Source organism: Dermochelys coriacea, chromosome 7, assembly GCF_009764565.3.
Source record: "Dermochelys coriacea isolate rDerCor1 chromosome 7, rDerCor1.pri.v4, whole genome shotgun sequence".
In the NCBI taxonomy this organism is placed as follows: Eukaryota; Metazoa; Chordata; order Testudines; family Dermochelyidae; genus Dermochelys; species Dermochelys coriacea.
This window is the reverse complement of record NC_050074.1, coordinates 77580266-77599474: the sequence shown is the minus strand read 5'-3', so window position 1 is coordinate 77599474 and position 19209 is coordinate 77580266. Positions and strand designations below refer to the sequence as shown.

Below are 19209 nucleotides of genomic sequence, written 5' to 3'. Positions count from 1 at the left end.
ACAGACAGACAATGAGGCGGTTTTGTCTAGACGCTCGCCCCCCTCTCATGCCCCCAGGGGAAGGGGTTGCCCCAGGCGCAGCCTTTTCCTTTCTCTCGGCAGGGCAGCGTGGCTAATGGGGGAGGTCTGACCAGAGGGGCCCCCCCCGCGGCCCTGCAGAGCGATCGGGGACTGAATGCCGGCGTGGAGGGGACAGGGAGAACTCAAGAAGCGTCCTCAGCTCAGGAGCAAATGCAGCTGCTGTTCTGCCAAGCGCAGCTCCGGGGCCAGGTGGCGGCCGGGGCACGTGACGGCTCCCCGCAGCCCGCCCCCCGGGGCTGGTTGGCTGGGCCGCAGCGGGCGCGCGGCGGCGGAGAACTCTCCGGCACTGGGAGGTGCTGCTGCGCCCGCTGCTTACAAAAGCGGCTGACGGCTCCCGCCGCCCCGTGACCGGCCGCTGCCCTCGCCGCCTGCGGGCTGCATCCTGACGCCTCCTCGCAGGTGAGACGCGGGCTGCGGCAGCCTGCCTGGCCCGGGCTTCAGCTGCCTGCTTGGGGCTGGGGCTGGGGCGCGGAGCTAAGCCAAGCCAAGCAGGCGAAGGGCGGCGCTGGGTAGCAGATTCCCGTGTATTTCTGGAGTTCAGGGGGATGTGATGTGCACCTATGGAGGGACTTCCCGCTGATCCCCGTCCCTGGGCAAAGGGAACCCTGGGATAAGTGACCTCTTGAGCTTTCCCTCCGCACGGCTCAGAAACATACTGATCTCTGGGAGCCCAGGCTGGCTGGCTGAGTGTATTCGTACTTGCACAAAGCCCCTTGAGCCCTTCTTTATTTTTGTCACAAAAATTCTAATTTGCTCCATTGTACCCTATAGTCATCTGAAATAGACAGTGTATCTTAAAAACGGTTCAAAAATGTATTGAAGACCACTAGTAAGAACGGATGTAACCAGCTGTGATAGCTAAATAGCTAGGAATCTAGGAAATAACTTCTTGTCTTAACCAGGCAAAGAGAAAATCTATAACAGACTTCAGGAATATTTTCCATTTACTTAGCCTATTTGGTATGTATCTAGTATACAGTAGATGACCTGTCACCGAAAAAGAAATGTATTTATTTAGTTCCACTTTCCCACTGTTTTCTACTCTTCCTTAATGCTTTCTGCCTTCTCTAGAAGTCAGTGGCTTCAGAACAGGCTGTTGTGTTTTTTTTTAAACAGGAAAAGTTAAAGCATGACTCTAAAAAACATGTTTTGAAAGTATCAATAGCAGGCATAAGCAGACACCCGTGTGAAATATGAAAAATGAAAAAATGGTAACTTAAATTTTTTGAACCAACCTTTAACAGTTTGTTTTCCAGTTTACTATTCTAAAACTGGCTTAAGCTAAATTAACTCTACTGAAGTAATGTATATTGAGTTTGTAGTGAAACATGGTGTTTAGTGAAAAAGTATCTCTGTGCACTGGGGAGACTTTGTCACATTTTAACTTCTGGTTCTGGACAAAACTGTATTCACATTATTGAGAAGTTGGCAAACTTTGGTAACTCAGCTGAGAAAATCAATAAACATTATAGGAATTTAATGTAAATGTACATCTTGCTCAAAGAACAAAGTATGCATTTTACTATGAGGTTGTGACTTAATTGTCACGGTTCCTTTCAGCGGTAAAGCCAACAAATCAAACAATGTGGCAGAACTGTAATTCCACTATAAAATTGCACTAATAATTATTCTACTATAAAACTGCACATTTGAATTAAGTACTTTTAGTTATTCCAGTTAAACATTGTTTTTATTTTATATATTAAAAATTATTAATTACACTGACATATGACTTGATTAGAAAAAGGGAATGGTTTGTGGGGAGGCACTCCCATATTATATTTTTTTAGCTAGTACAAAGGTCTTGCAAACTCAAAACTTAAACCTCTTCATATTTTGTTTCACCATGTTAGTCAAGAGACATCATAATGGAAACTAAGCACTCCTGTTGGTCCTCAGACGCTTACAAAATGCACTTTGTGTGAAACTCAGTAAATTGTTTTAACTTAGCATGCACAAAGATAATGTGAGTTTACACACTACTGGAATAGCATTCATTGCATAAACAAAAAAAGTCTGTTTCTGATGTTTAGGGAAAAAAATGTTCAAAGCCTAAAACTGTTGGTGGATCACTGCATTATATGAATGAAAGATCCCATGGGTATAGAGGGCTGGCTCAAAACTTTCAATAATACCACTCAGAGAATCTGGGGAAAAGGTGAGTAGCTGACAGAGCAAGTGCACAAGGGATCTTTGTGCTGCCCCCAAATAGAATGCATGGATGAGTTAGTGGAGATCCAGGGTTACAACTATGAGTATAGAGAAGAAAGCTCATTTGCTCTGGATGAGAAGCCTTGTCCTGGTGAGTGAAAGGGTCTGTACCATCAACTGCTACAGAATCTGAATTTTCATTTTACACACACACACACACACACACACACACACACCCTCTACCACTTATAGTTGTGACAATAATCTCTCAAATTCAAACTGGTGCACTGCTGTCTTCCTGAGTTTGCAAACAGACTGCTCCAAATCAGCAGTTGCAGCTCACAGCTTTTCAGGAAACTGCAGCGTGAAATCCACAAGACTTTGATCAGTTTGACCATTGCTGTTCTGAATCCTGTTGACAAAGAAACTATCGTGAATCATATCCGTTTAATGCTGCTGATTCTTAAGAAAGTTATGAGCTGCAGAGTTATTGACTAAGGAGGATCTCTCTCTCTCTCTACTATTCTGCTCTTTTGAGGGAGAGAGAGAGAGAGAGAGAGACCTTCTCTTCTCCCTCTCCTATTCTTAGGAAGCTATGAGGAAGGAGAAATGTAGTGTATATTCTCTCCTTTTGCAGCTTTCAGTAGGTAGAAGAATAAAGAGGCAAAGCTCCTTCCTACCGGAGCTGAGGGGGGCTGTAGCTTCAAATTTATAAAATGCCAAATAGCCAGATGTAGATATGAATCACTGAGCAGGAACAGCAATTGGTAGAAATCCCAACACCTTCCTGTTTCCAAGTAACTGGTTGCAGGGGAGATGGGCTTCTCACCAAAGGATTGTTGTAGGACCTTGTTAGTGGGTATTAGGAACCTCTACATTACATGTAATCAAAAATTTGGATTTGGGGATTCTTTTTACATTTTATTTGGAAAGGGATCCTCCGTTATGGGCACAAATTGTTAAAATTGAAATCCTGAGTGGCAAGGAGCCAAGTATTTTTTTGCAGGAAGTAGTTCTCCCCTTCTGGATCAGGATAATGAACTATTCTTTGAAATTGTAGGGGAGAGATGCAGTAGGTAACCATTAGATTAACCATTACAGTGATAACCATAGATTTTAATTTGCCACAGATCTGGAATATTAAAGCATAAATTTTGCATTTTTAAAGGAAGTGCCAGAGGAAGGGGCTTCATTGACTTTAGTGAAGGATCACTTTTTCATTCAGTATACACAATTAGAGGATAACAAGCTATTGTCCGGTATGAAGAATTTAATAAGTGAGGTCTTTATTAAGGATAGCTTGGGAGATAGTAGTCACTTTTTAATAACAGGTTTCAGAGTAGCAGCCGTGTTAGTCTGTATTCGCAAAAAGAAAAGCAGTACTTGTGGCACCTTAGAGACTAACAAATTTATTAGAGCTGTAGCTCACGAAAGCTTATGCTCTAATAAATTTGTTAGTCTCTAAGGTGCCACAAGTACTACTTTTTAATAAGGTTCCACACTTCAACCATTGGAGGAATTTTAGGTTAAATTAACTTTAAAGGCAAAATTTGATAAAAATAAAAGTATATAAGCAAGGGTTGCTATAGATGAAAACTGATTAAAGCTTATTGAAGAGATATTAGAGATGGCACAGAGAGCATGTATAACGTTCCAGAAAACTTTAACTTGTCACCTATCCATATTGTGGGTTTTTTTTTAAATTTGGAGTAAAAAGGAGATCCTATGGATTCATAGAGTAAAATTCTGCAGAATTTTTAGTTTGCTAAGAGGAAGAACATAGGAAATGTAAATGGTATTTTGTGGAGGAAAAATAGAGACCCTTTCACTGCATCTGGCAGGGGGAGGAAAATTAGAGGAGAAAAATCACATTGAGGCTTTCCTTGTGAAGTTACTATTCTTTCATCAAGGGAATAGATTGCCCACTGCATAAGAGGCCAGGGGCCTGCCTACAAACCCAGCAGGTCTCCTAGATTACACATTGACTGAGGAATCTTACAGAGGCCAGGCATTCCGTACAGAGACCCTCTGCATCAGTTCTGGCCCTATTTGCCTTGGCAGTGACTGCCTCAACCTAGCTGGCACAAGATCCCCAATTAAAAGAAGATTCCCTAGGGACAAGTGGACCATGTAACACATCCCTAGCTGAATTATTTCCCATCCTGAGCTCTACTGAGCAAGGGGGAAGGGGAGTGTAAATTCCATGCCTGCCTACCCACTCCATTGTCCAGCCTACTTCCTTTCCTCATGCTGATTCCCAGACTGCAGAGAACCCTCCACTGGGTCCACAGGTATTGCTACTACAGAGGGGCAGAGCCACTGTTTCCATACAGGAAGGGAATATCTGTGGATCTTGGAAGTAGCATAAGGTATAATATTAAGACAAGTATTTATGGGTAGGGTTGTGAACGAAAAAATCAGAGGACAACAATGTAAATTATTGATTTCCTGAAAAAGAAATTATGAATGAGTTAATTGTTTTAAGGGGACGGACTTTGCACTTCTATTTGGGTCCGTAGAACCTTGATAATCCTTCTGTGAAGGATGTGTTTATGGGTGCCAGTGAGGTCAAACTGGAGAAAAGATTGATGAAACAGTGATAAGCACATATTTGGATAAGATAAAAGCAGATGATACACTGGGTTACATCTACAGGTAACAGAGTAGCATCCGTGTTAGTCTGTATTTGCAAAAAGAAAAGGAGGACTTGTGGCACCTTAGAGACGGTTAGTCTCTAAGGTGCCACAAGTCCTCCTTTTCTTTTTGCGAATACAGACTAACACGGATGCTACTGTGAAATCTACAGGTGATATGCATTCAGGATTGAGATGAATCAATACCAATCCCTTCTTAAAAGGGAAGCTCTAAGAGACTGAAAATTAGACCTGCAAGTCTGACATCTAGATTAAGGGAAAAAATATTCATAGCTTAAAGATGCATTTACAAAAGGGCAGTTGATTACATGTGACAACTGTCTGATAATTCAGTTGCTGAGGTAATGATGCAGGCACAAGTGTTTTGTGCCTTGTTTTTGTTGTTGTTTGTCTTTGGTTGGTTTTTAAATAAGGGAAGCATGTTCGGAGAAGGAACTTAAAGAAACCTAGGGTGAAGTGTAGTTGACAGAGGATGGGGGTTCTGGGCAAATGGAGCCACCTGAAAGAAGGCAGCGGTGGGAGAAGGATATAAAGAGCATGTCAGAGGAGTGTCCTGGATGGTAGAGGGAGCAAGAGGAGATGAGTGAAGAAGAGAGCTAAGATATTACTCCAGGGGGGATTCTGCAGGACTGCGTGCCCACAGAAAACACCCCCACCCCCTGCAGATTTCCTATGTTTCCCTGCTGTTTTCTGCAGGGAAGCAAAGAGAAGTTGGGGGGAACCATGGGTGCAGTTTTTTGCCCCCCTCCAAACAGAGGCAAAGCATGGGGGGCACATGGGGTTACATGCCAGTGCCCCCCCTCGTTCTGCAAGTGGAGAGCTGCCCTGCTGATGGAGGCTCTGTGTTGCTGCTCCCCTGACTCTGTAGCTGAACGCCACCTCCTGGGTCCTAGTGCCAGTTGTGTTCCCCTTCTGTACGTTGGAAGCCTTCCTGTTTTCTATTCTATGGAACAGTGAGTGCCTGTGGTGGGGCTGGCTAAGGTGGGGTGGGAAATGAGGGAAGAGTGGGTAAGGGGTGGGGGGAAGAGGAGGTGAAATAGGGCAGAGGGAGAGGAATGTGGGAGGAGGGGAATGGAGAAGAAAAAGGGGATGGGGACTCACAGGAGAAAGGGAGCCCAGCATGTGGTATCCCCTTAGCAGCAGCTGGGATCCTCCATTAAGCAAGCCCATCAAACCTTCACCCTGACAAAGCCCTACCCCCCGTACATCTGGACCCCGCCAATGAGCTCCCCAGACCCTCACCCCACTAATCCCCAACCAGCTGCACCTGAATCCCCATCCCATCAAGCTCTACTCCCCTCAGCACCTGGACCCCTGCCCCTCACTGAGCCCCTCACACCTCGAACCCATCTCCCCACACTCAGCTCCACCTACTGAGCCCCAACCAACTTCACCTGGATCCCCAACAGAGTCCCATTGCCCCTGCACCAGAACCCCTCAATGAGCCTCTGTGCATCCAGATCTCACACTGAACCACCTGCCCCCAGATTGCCCCACACTGAAACCTCTCACCCCGCACCTGGATCCCTCCACACTTGAATCCTGCAGGGTTGAGCCTGTCCATCCACACTTGGTGCAGAGGGGCAGGGTCTCAAGGTGTTTCTGGGGCAGGCCCAGCCCTTGCACTGTGTCAGGGGCAAGTGCAGCCTCACTGCCGAATCCCTATACTGGGGAAGGTGGGGGCTTCAGGGTGATCTCCCATCTCAGTGCAGCCAATGGTCTGTGCTCCCCACTGCCATGCTGGAGCCACATTTATTAATTGACAAATAAAATTTGCAGAATTTTGTAGAATTTTTAAATATTATGCACATAATTTTTAATTTTTTGGCGCAGAATTCCCTCAGGAGTAAGATATGGAGGAACTTGATCTGTAGACAACAGGTATCAGTGAAGGGTTTAAGAGGGACCAAATATGTACCTCACAGAAGCATGTGAGAGCAAATTTTGAGTAGAGCTTTGGAGAGATGGCAGGATTGAAAGTTAAAGTCAAGGAGGCATGAGAAGGAGAGGTTGCAGTACACTGCACAGTTGGCCTACATGAGATTATTTGGAGGAGTGGTGGGATGCCACTAGCTCCACTGCCAATAATACACCAGGGACATCCAGCTGTATACCTAACTTTCCATGGACTCAACCAATGCTTCACAAGTATGTGACATTGCCTACAGAAGATAAGCATTTGGATCAGAAACAGCTGACTCAAACTTCACCCAGATTGAAATGTTGCAGATTAGATAGTTGAAATGATTAGAAGTATTAAGCAGGCCTCTGTCCTCTCCTTCCATTAAAGAGGTCTGCCCTTTACCTCCATTTGTCAAATTGGTACGAAGCCTCTGGCTGACCCATTGAACCTTCATGACTGGTAGCATTAGAGTGAAAAATGTCTTCTATATTTAGTATGCTAACAGATTTCAATTCTTCTTCCTGGATGAGGTTCTGGCGTCAGTAATCCATATGTTCATTGCTTCTAGGCTACACTTCTGTAATTCACTGCATCTAGGGCTAAAGGTGGAAGAAACACAGATGCTCTAAGAGCTTGTGAACAGTCAGCAGACTATCTCCTCAGAGCCAAATTCCAGAGAAGACGAGACTAATATGGTGCCTTGCTACTTTTGGGGCATGATACCAGACCTCCTCTTTGAGTTAAATATATATGCACCTTACAAAGATGTGGGTAAAGCACAGAAAACTCCATGAAGTCCACTAGAGATTGGCCTATAAAGATCTAATTACCCTATGCAGCACTTTGATGCTACAGTGATGGATTCCATAGAAAATGCTAAGATGGAATACATACGTCTTTCTTTTGATTTGATTTAGAAATGCAAAGTAATGTCACTAATTTACATTGTCTAGCCTCTTCTTAGTGTTTTAACATCAATAAATATTCCAGAGGCAAATCCAGAGAAACATATACTCCAGAGTCTAGATGCTCACTTCATTACTTAGTTCCCACAGGAAGCAAATTTGTTTCAACAGAGCTTGAGTGTGTTAACCCTCAGGTCACATTCCAAAGCCCATCTGTTTACCCCTGGTTTCTTCAGAGCAGGTGGAGTGAGTGATTAAAGTGCTTTAACATTAACTTTGGGTCAACCTGTAATACTGAATGTGTTTGAAAGACTGTTTATTCACCTAGAGGAGTGAACAGACATTTTTCTAAGATAAAATTAACCATAAGAAAGGCATTGGTATTGTGTATGAATACTATTATTTTAGTGCGATCATGGTAAAAATTATGGCATTTTTTTTCCTAGGGGAACTATAGTAAAGAAACACAGGAAAAGTTGTCTTAACACAAGTTCACTTTTGACCAAGCTCTTACAATGGATATGAACACTCTTTTCTCTTCTGGGGAGGTGAGTATAGACTTATTACTAGAAAAAAGTAACTTCTCATTTCATTTATCACTACGTCTGTTATAATTAGCTTTAGGTCCAGCAAATCCTTGTTCAGATGTCTTAAACACAGATAGATCCTATGTTGGAAAGCTGTTTATACTGAAAAGTTTAACTGGAAAAAAAAAACCCAGAATCAATCATTCTTTCAGTTAAAAAAAAAAAAATCAAACTGGTATCGTTCTAAATTCTTCATTAAATGAAAAAAAAATAGATAAGGGTTCTGCATTATTGTGAAGTTAGCACAGTAAACAGCTTCCCAAATTGGATGGCTTTTGACCTAGGGTAAAATTTTCAAAAGGTCCTAAGTCCCATTTTTTTTAAAGCAGTGCAGGGTGGGGTTGTCCACTGAAATACTTGCTTCCTTGCAAAAATCTGCAGAGGCATGTGATAGGGAGGGCCCCAAGGTCAGAACAAGCATGGTATCTAAATCCACACATGCCCCCTGATGCAGCCACTCCTCCCTGTACAGATGTGTGCTTCTAGCCATGAACAATCTGTTAGAGAGGTTGAGGGGAGGGGAGCCAGCCAGCACACACGAGCAGATTAATGCTCTTCTGCACAAGATACATTCCTGAATAGGGAGCATTTGCGCACTGAGCCAATAGTTGACACATTGTTCACGCTGTGTTTATACAGTCTGTGAGCTAGTCAACCAAAACCACCCTTTTCTGTTCCCAAAACTTAAAAACAAGATCATTTTCAGTCCCTTGGTCCTCTCAATTTGTTATATGTTCAGAAAGAATAAACAAATAAATATATAGTAATAAAGAGATTTAAATCATATTCTATTGTATATTTGAGCACAACAGATATGAATGGAACATACATTACTAAAATATGTCAGGAGGGAAAATATTTGAATTCATACAAGACTGTAAAAGAACTCTGTGCAATAGAACCAAGAAAACTAACTTTATATCACGTTTTTTGTAAGTGAAAAACCTCCACAGGGCATCCAGCACAAGAATGTGTCTAGGGGTTATTACCTTCATGGCATTTTACACAGACACACAACACTTGATATGTTCCCAAGGCAAAAAAACTGCTCTTCAGGAATATTTTTATGAGCCCTAGGAATAAATGGTCTCTGGCAGAAATGATGAAGCAATACAGGGTTGCCAACCTGGTGGTAATTAAAAACTGGACACTCCAGCAGGAGTGCCAGAACATCTCCTACCCTGCCTTTCCCCCCTCAGGCCCCACCCCTGCCCCAATTCTTCCCCCAAGGCTCCTCTCCCACCCATCCTCTACCCCACTCCCAGGTCAGAAGGGACTTGCCTGCTTTGCCAGGGCTAGGAGCTGCAGCCACCCAACGCAGGTAGGAGGCAGCCCTGTCTGAGTAGGAGCTGGGGCCAGTGATGACCCAGTGCCTCCCCACCAGCAGTAATTTGGGTGTCCGACAAATAGATCTGACTGAACACTGTCGGGTCCCCTTTTCAACTAGACATTCTGGTTGAAAACCAGGCACCTAGCCACCCTCAAGGTGCACTCTACCAGAAGCCGGGAAATCCAGCATTCAGGGCCTACTGAAGTAAATGGAATTCTTTTCATTGTCATCAATATGCATTGGCTCAACTCTCAAATCAGTAGCTAAAATCTAACCTGAGAGCCCCTCTTGGCACATCCGTGGTGACATTTTTATAGTTAGAAAATATAAATCTGTAATAGTCTTCCTGTATGTTTTGAAGTTCCTGCAAACAATATATATATATTTTTATATATGTATAACATGATAGTATGAATTATTATTAAAATATCATAAGCGCCTTCTCAATGTTATGGAATTAGTTATCAAAGTAAATTAAGGCAAATGGTTCAACTAATAATACCAAGTTAGTTATTATAGTGCTGCAAGGGAGATGTAACTTGTAGTAATTTCTTCCTTCCTATAAAATTCTTCTGCAGCTCAAAGGACCTTACTAGATACATACTCATGGCTGGGTTCTCCACTCCATCCTCCTTTTCTGTCTTGAAAGGACTCCGTGGTTAGCTGTACAAAATGCAGAAGAATATTTAAGCAGTATATTCTCATGAACTGCTTGTCTCTCAGAGCAGAAATAGTCCATTTGCTCATTCATATCTTTGGATTCTACTGTTTGTAGAACATATCTCAAATATTATATTTTGTACAGAACATTAAAAATACAAATTCAAGCACTCAAGTCAGGAAATATCAAAACAATTTTTTTTGTGCAACCTTATTTCTGACCCTTTGCAGGAATGCATTATGATGTAGTCTTAATTACATGATCACATTCTATGTTATATGGGACCGTAGCCTCCTTATGTGTACAGGACAGCTTGTGAAGTTGTTCAGTATTTCTCTTTATGCCCATCATTGGATGGATAGCCCCAGGCCTTCCTTACTGCAGGCTATCCAAACCCATCATTGGATGGATAGCCCCAGGCCTTCCTTACTGCAGGCTATCCAAACCCTGAACTGAATACAGAATTAACTTCTTCATGGGCTTTTCTATGATGCTTGTAGTACCGGAGCTCACAAAAAAGACTAAATTTTTATCTTCACAACACCACTGATAGGTAGGGGAACAAGACTAACCCCAAAGGACTTCTTGTTGTTTTTGCTGATATAGACTAACATGGCTACCACTCTGAAACATGTGGAACTGAGGCACTGAGAGACTAAGGTTACAAGTTTTAAGTGTCCCACTAACTCTGAGTATCTGAATAACTGGAAGCCCAACTCAAGACACCCAGCAGCTGAGATCCCCCTCCTCCCCTGCAGAGGTACAGTATATCCAGAGCTCTCATTGATTTTTAACTGGAATTGTTAGTACTCAACACTTCTAAAAATGAGACACTAGCAATCTCAAGTTTGGTACTCACAATAAGAGGAGCACACAGTTAATGGAGATCTCTGAAAGCCTAGGTTTACATTGCTTGGCTGGCATGACACAGGACTTATTTCTCCTTGGTCCCAGACTTAACCATTTATTCCAGAGGCTGGGCATATCTCCAAAAGAGCCCAGAATCAGATGCTCATAGCTTTCACCTGGATGGCACCTCCTGAAAAGTCCAACTCAGACTTACAGCCACACATGCATGCTTGATTGCTTCCTTCAATTTCTCTTCAGTCTGAAAGGAAGATAGCTCACATTCTTTGCTGCAGTCCTGTGGACCTCTCATACTGCCACTTGTTGCAGTTCTTGTGATTTCAGATTCCTCGCAATAGTGACACACCCCAGGTTTGGGTCTTCAATTGGAGATCCATCTTCCTGGCTGTGTCACATGCACGCACATTTCTATGCAGAATTTGGCCCTAAATAAAGAGGAATCCATGGAAACATTTCAACAAATCCTTTTCAGTCCTCTTTGGAAAGTGACACTGGACCAAATTTATCTGTGGGGCAACAACACTGTCTCCACTGGAACTACACCAGGGATGAATTTGACTCCTTTAATCCCCCTTTCTTTGAGTGTTTACAATAGTGGTTTCCACTAGCAACACTATAAAGGACTATCAAAATTTCTCTTACAATAACAGTACAATAGTGTTTCAGCCACAGACATGAATTGCAACTAGAAACCTAATGTGAAAAATAAATGCATTTTAAGTCAGAGTGGTGAGGGGCTGGGGAGGGAGGGGTGTGTTTGGTTTGCTCTTGTGACTCAAATATAGCTTAGTAGAATTTTGCAGGCAATTACTACTATTAACTGTTTGTTTGCATTTTTTGTCCAAATATATCTTTTTGTAAAGAAAAGCCCCTAGTTACATTCTTGAGATTTTTTTTAAACACATTATAAAACATACCTGTTCTATGGCATTTTTGCCTGCAGGTGTGGGGCAGATGGTGCTATTAAGAGTATTTTTTAAAAAATATTTTCAATGTAGCTAACTTATTTTTGGTTTACTTTGGGGGTTTTTATACTGAACTTGGAGACTACTGTAATGGGCTTATTTTTATAAATTCTGTAACTTTAGGAGTAAATAACTAGCATAATACACAGTATTGTCAGTGTGACTTCCAAGGACTGATTAGTAAAGGAGCAATGGTACTAGAGTACTTATTGTGATTTGGTTAAAGGTCCCTAAGTACACAATTAAATAGCAGACTATAGTTGCTGCAGTAACACTTCATGCCTTAAATAATGTGGAGCTAAGGATGGAGCTACCCAACTATGGATAACTCTTTCCTTTCCCAGCCCTGCCCCACCCCCAGTCATCCACATGCACAAAGTAGCAGTTTACTTCTGAAACTCAATCACTTGCCTAATCTGCATTTCCCCCACTTTTGAGATGATGATGATGAAGGCAGCACTACAGAGCAGTGGGGTCTTCACCCAGCTGTCAATAAGCTGTGGGACTACATATATGTGCACAGTGGAAGAGAAATGCACTTGGCTGATGGCTACAAAATGGCAGCATCAATGTGGGAGAGAAACAGTACCCTTTCCAATAATTATTACCCACCCATATTAATCAGAAGGGGAGGAAGACCATGTGCGCACAAGGTACATTCTCTGTGCACGAAACTTAGAAACCTACCCTAGACTCCTCCTCTCTTCCTGCAGCAGTTCCATGGGTATTACTGCAGCCCCAAGAATGTAATAACCTCTACAGCTCATGCCACAGGTGCAAGAATGGCTCAGAATAGAGAGTCATTTGCATGAGCTCCCCAACCATCTCCACAGCTCCCAGTTTTATTACAGGTACACAGCACTTCCACCACATTGGCTGTATGTCAGATCCCTACTTCATAAGCTCAGGACTAAGTCCTGTATTTTAAGACCCTGATTTAGAGATGTATACAGTAGCTGTAGAATAGCTGACTTGACAATACACTACAACCAGCTGCCTTAAATTAAAATCAGATCTTGTCTGACCTTACCAATTGGCTTGAGCAGTTTTTCTTTCATACTGTTGTCCTTTTGGCATGAGTGGTAAACTACTATTTGGAGCCTTGCTTCCATGAGGAGAAGAAATTGGTACAAGTAGGCATTTCTTAGGTGCAGTTGTTTTTATTCACAACTTCCAAGTCTGCCTTTCAGTGAGTCCTGTGCCACAAGGAGCTCATGATTGGTTTCTCTTGCTGTCTTTTTCCTCTCACACACATACAGTTTGCCAAGCAATCTTAGACTATGTCTACGCTTACCATTTAAAGCGTAAACCTCCCTCCCTCCCTTTTTATATTTTTTTATTTTTATTTTTTTTGCACTAAAATCGTGGGAGCGTCTATAATTAACGACTTTTTGCAGTGAAATTCAGAAGTTTCACCACAAAAAGAAAACCACCTTCACGAGAGGCATATAGCTCTTATCGCTGTTCTTTTTGCGCTCTTGTGAAAGTGAAGACTCGTTCTACCAGCGTAAACTCCTTTTGGCCTCTGAAGGATATCCCGCAGTTCCAAAGGTGACCACTCTGGCCAGCATCTCGGCTGCTCTGATGCAAGGTAAACAGACATCTGCCCCTCCCCCTGTAAGCCCCGGGAAGTTTGAAGCTCCCTTTCCCTTTGTTTGTAGATGTGGCAGAGAAATCAGCCAGACAGCAGGGTTTAAAAAAAAAATACCATGAAAGAAACAAGGAAGTAATAGGGCTGCTGGGACACGAAGCAGGGCAGCACGGTGCACTTAGCAGGGATCCAGAATCCCTTCCGCTCACCCCCCCCTTCCCACAAGACTTATCGAGAGAGCTGCACTGTGGGATAACTGCCCTACAGCGCTGCTGTCGTCAGGGATGGAAGTGCTGGTAGCGTAAACACTCTCTGACGCCTGAGGAATTGAGTGAGTACGCAAACCAGCGCTTTACTTTCAGCAGTTTCCTATCACAGCGCAAAAACTCTACAAGTGTAGACATACCCTTAGTCCCTGCATTTGCAATCAGTCCCAGGGAAGCACCTTAAACCACACAGTTTAGCCCTTCTAAAGCTTTGTCTTGCAGTCAGTTGCCTTCGGCAGTAGCTTCAGTTGTCTCCTACTATCTCTCCGCATTAATGGGCTTAATTGCTTGTTGCATTTAGATTGAAAAGAAGGGTGGCTAGACTACCCATCGGCTTTCAGCAGGCCTATAAATCAACAACCCACTTGATGGCATCCATGAAGATTTTCCAACATAACAATACGTTATGTTTGCCATAAAAGATGGCATCCTTGATTTTAAGTTATTTCCCCACATCTTACTCTTAAACAATGTTACAGAGCCCACAAAAGTAGTTTTCACAGACCATTCATTCCCTCCTCCCTCCCTTTCAGAGTTCTATGGGACATTTGTGCTAGTGATCTGTATACGGCACCAGAATACTAGCAAGTCCTGAGCAGGATGTACATGTAGAGATTTCTACATGTATATGGAATGTTTAAAGAGATTACAATCTAGATCCATGTGTGCATGCATGCACACACACTTTATTAGGAACACTTTTCAAGAAATATTTCAGTTTTTAAATCTTGTATTGACAGTATTACATATCCATCCACCTGTAAAGCTAGGCTCTCTTAGTACGAGGCATTCATGTATGCAGGTCTGAAGAAGAAAATGAGAGTGAAATTTAAGTATCTGTAAAAATTATCTAGAGCTTTTCCAGTCATCATATTATTTTAAAGCACAACATCTTGAATCAAGGGCTAAAAGGACTGTGTTGCCCACTGGGAAGCTTCTCCTTTCCAGTAATATAAAAATTCCCAATTCCAGCTCAAAGTGATACCAAGATATCAGCCCTTTAAACTTGCCACTGGTATGGAGTGAATTTTGACCTACCAGCACCCCTGGCTAGTGTAATTATGTGGGGACAGCCCACATCAAGGATGTCAAAGAAGAAGGAAAAAGAAAAGGAGTACTTGTGGCACCTTAGAGACTAATACATTTATTAGAGCATAAGCTTTCGTGAGCTACAGCTCACTTCATCAGATGCATTTGGTGGAAAATGCACCAAATGCATTTCCACCAAATGCATCCGATGAAGTGAGCTGTAGCTCACGAAAGCTTATGCTCCAATAAATTTGTTAGTCTCTAAGGTGCCACAAGTACTCCTTTTCTTTTTGCGAATACAGACTAACACGGCTGCTACTCTGAAAGAAGAAGGAAGTGCTTCTTTAAGAGATTGTTCTTAAAGAAAAGAAGAACAAAGAAGACACATATTAGAAATTGCTTAGAAGTGTGGAATGTTTAGAAGAGATCCTGCCAGAGATGGATGAGTGAACAAAGTTTAGGGTAGATGGTAAAAAAGTATATGATAAATGCTATTTCTTACCAGCACTACATATGGGATAGATGAATGGATAACAGTTTAGATACAAAGTCAGTGGAAATTCTGTCTGAGTAAGAAATTGTCACTGGGATCATAATTTCACATGTATGTAGCCATTAGATGTGCATGTTTTCCTGTGAAATGGTAATAGAGAATTATTATAATGCATCAGTGCTGTACACATCGTTCCCTGGACAAGAACAGTGCTGAAAGACAGATTGGGTAAAAGAAAAAAGTTCTGTGAAATTAATTTAATTCTTCTCATGCTGGCAAACTTTAATTATTGCATTAAGCATATTATTAGACTTATTTTTAGTTAATGTAACAAGGCATACAGTATTCCAACAGTTTATTTCACAATACTGTAATAAAAATATTAACACAATCTGAATTCTCACACAATGAAAAGTCACTGAAACTGTTGAAAACAAATACAATAGACATCCCTTGGAAAATTTAGAATGGCCTCCCTATGCTTTGGTGGAACCGCTTTCAATGTTGCTCCCAGGCAAATGGCAAAATGACAAATGTTTGAGTGGAAAACACTCAAATTAGCCTGATGCTTGTTACTCTGAACTTGAACTAACATGATCCATCAACTAATGATGCTTGCAATCATCCAGTGTCATGCTTTACGTACTAAATGGCCATGGCATGAACACAAATTTTTAACTGTGATACTAGAGATTTTGTTTAATAATTACAAAACATAAAAGTGTGGTGTTTTGCAGTTTAAAAACTGCAGATATTTGAATTATCAAGTAATAGTGCAGTGTAAGATAAATAGTATTTTATTATGATATATCGCAGATGGACAATTGATTTAGTACAGCATGGCCTCCATCTTAATCACTTAAAAAATAATAGAAATTAAAGACAATGCTCACCTGTTACCAGTGATGAGCTGCCAAAATCTTAACAACCGGTTCCCTATAAGAAGTCCTGATTTAAGGGATGTGCCCCAGTATGTATTTTTTTTGTACCAACAGGGTTACCATACGTCCGTATTTTCACGGACGGCGATTTAAGAACCAAAAAGCCTGACCTGTCCGGGGAAAATACAGGGAAATATGTTAACCCTGCCTAAAGTTCTCTTTTGAAAAGATGGGCCTGAACTAGAAATGAGCTCCATTTCACATGTGTGGGTCCCCGGGGGTGTGCTAGGGTGACCAGATGTCCTGATTTTTATAGGGACAGTCCCAATTTTGGGGTCTTTTTGCAAGCAGGGCAAGGGGTGCGGGGGTGACTGGAGACGGGGGCTGGTGCGGGCAGGGGGTACTGGGGGTGCGGCGGGGGCTGGTGCGGGCAGGGGGTACTGGGGGTGCGGCGGGGGCTGGTGCGGGCAGAGCAGGGGGTGACTGGAGACGGGGGCTGGCTGCAGGCAGGGCAGGGGCTGCGGGCGGGGGCTGGCTGCAGGCAGGGCAGGGGCTGCGGGCAAGATGGTGGGTACTCATGGGGAGAGCAGTATGACGCAGCCCAGGCCCAGCAGAGCAGCTGGGGACCCACCAGGCAGCATCGGGAGCCCCAGGGCAAGGGGAGCAGCAGCAGCAACAGGGCTCGTGTCCAGGGCCAGGCAGCAGCCCACATGGCCCCTGCAGCACAGCACCCCCGGCGGCCGGTGGAGGAATTACATCACTTCCCAGCCGGAGCCCATCAAAGCCTCAGCTCCCCCTGCAGGGAAGCAGGTAACAACTGGTTCTAAAACTGTTTCTAAATTTAACAACCGGTTCGTGCGAACCGGCTCCAGCTCACCACTGCCTGTTACCCAAAACACCCAATACTAATGCAAGACTAGGCCATACAATGTATTCTCTCCAGTGCTTTATCCAGTCTAGTTTTTAAATGAGATGAGCAATGGCTCTTCCATTGCTTCTCTTGGGAGACTATTACATAATGCATTCAGCTGTTCCTCTTGCTGTTCCTGATATTCAGCCAAAAATGTCTTTTGCTTAATTTGTTCTGTTCTTCCTAGTTTATACTCACTTGGACCACTTTAAACTACTCCACTTCCTTCTTGGCAGCAGGTTGTGCAACCCCCTCAGAAATAAATGGGACTGGGGCAAGTAAGAATGCCCCAATGTACAGACTGGACATTTGGGCCCTGGGTAAGTGGCTAAATCTGCCAGTTCTGTATGGGGCAGACTACTTGGCTCATGGCAAGCTCATAAACTCATAATAAGACAGTCTCAGGCTTACTTTGAACCCCAGTCTTTATTTAGAAATAAAACAGCAGGGGGTACTTAAGAACTGGAATGTAGAAGAGTAAATGGCAGGAGTAGTTCTGATGGCATAAAAGATGTGAGTAAGAGGAATGAGGATGTAGTGCCCCACCTTTAAAATCTGTTGATTAAATAAGAAAAAATTCAAAGCTGGCATGCTAGAGGTGAATAGACTAACATTTAAAGCTTTATTAAAGCACAGCCCTTTGCTACAGGTTCAAAACTGCAGCATGCACATTCTAAGTATAAAACTATAGCTCCAGTAGTCTCCCTTATCCAGATAATGTGGTGATTGGAATGGAAAACCAGTGGAAAAGAATATAAAAGTCTCTTCAGAGGAAAACAGTGGTACTTTGTGTCATTGATACTACAATTCCGGTACGAGTCTGAGGAACTACTGAATTCTAAATCAAGTCATCACGATCTTGGACTCTATTTAGAATTTACTGAGTAATTCCTAAAAATAATATGGTAATTGCTAATCCATAAATTGCAAAATGTACTATTCTTTCAGAATGTCTTTTGCATTTATGCAGCTTGGCATAAATGGAAAAGACATTGTATGTATCATTTGATGTCTCTGATAATTGAAGGAGAATTTCATGTTATACTCTGACAATTGATACAACTGTATCTAATCAGGTTACTTCGTTTTGTAATCAGTTTAGAATAGCTATTGACGTCACTGAATAAAAACAGTGTCCTTAGATCAGATGCTGAGCTCTGTCCTTATGACTCCAATAAAGGAGAAAATTCAGACTGCCAGCAGACTGCATGCAATACAGAACTGTCTTGCAAAGAAGGCTAACTGTGAATGCATAAGGATTTGCTGTAGGAAAGACAGAGTTCTGAATACAAACCAATTGATACAAAAGGTGTATTGGTAGGAAAAGACTTTGAAGGATGTATGTAAACACATATATTAAACAGATTTAAACAAAATGCAGGGCTTTCATTCTCTTTATAATTTTTTTAATGGATAAAGTCTAATGGAGAATATATCAACCTACTACCTGAACACAGGAAGAAGAGATGTAGTTAATAATGATTTTGATCTACGCACAGAGATAAACCCTCAATGCCAAATTGCAAAAAAAAAATTAGTAAAATTACACAGCTCATTTAAAATATTTAACAGCCTGATTATTTAATTGACAAACCGGCAGTTGACTGAAGCTATGTATATCACATATACAGTATGCTGATGAAGTCCTTAAGAATCACAACCTAGAGATATGTGGCTGCATATCATTCTAATATGTTCACAGGCACCTCATTCCATCATCTTCACTGAAAGTGGGTTTCAGTTAACCCAGTAGGTACATTCGATCATTATGAGACTGAGGCAGAGCACAGAATCTCAACTTTTATCTATACTAAACAGAATTTGCAGGTAAATTTATTTTAACTTCTTAGCACACTCCCAAAACAGTATGTTTCCATGCACACAAAGTTAGCATGGCTTGTAAAACTCTTGTAATTTAGACTGACTGACTTCAGG

General features: G+C 42.3%; 1 protein-coding gene across 1 annotated transcript in view; it reads left to right on the top strand.

The window, feature by feature from the left end:
• The first annotated feature begins 293 nt into the window (after positions 1-293).
• RHOBTB1 (Rho related BTB domain containing 1) overlaps positions 294-19209 on the top strand; it is an 86206-nt gene continuing 67290 nt past the window's right edge. Inside the window, exons 1-2 of the mRNA XM_038411486.2 lie at positions 294-480; positions 8141-8242. The gene's annotated coding sequence lies outside the window, so the exon portion shown is untranslated. The remainder of the gene's footprint in view (positions 481-8140; positions 8243-19209) is intronic.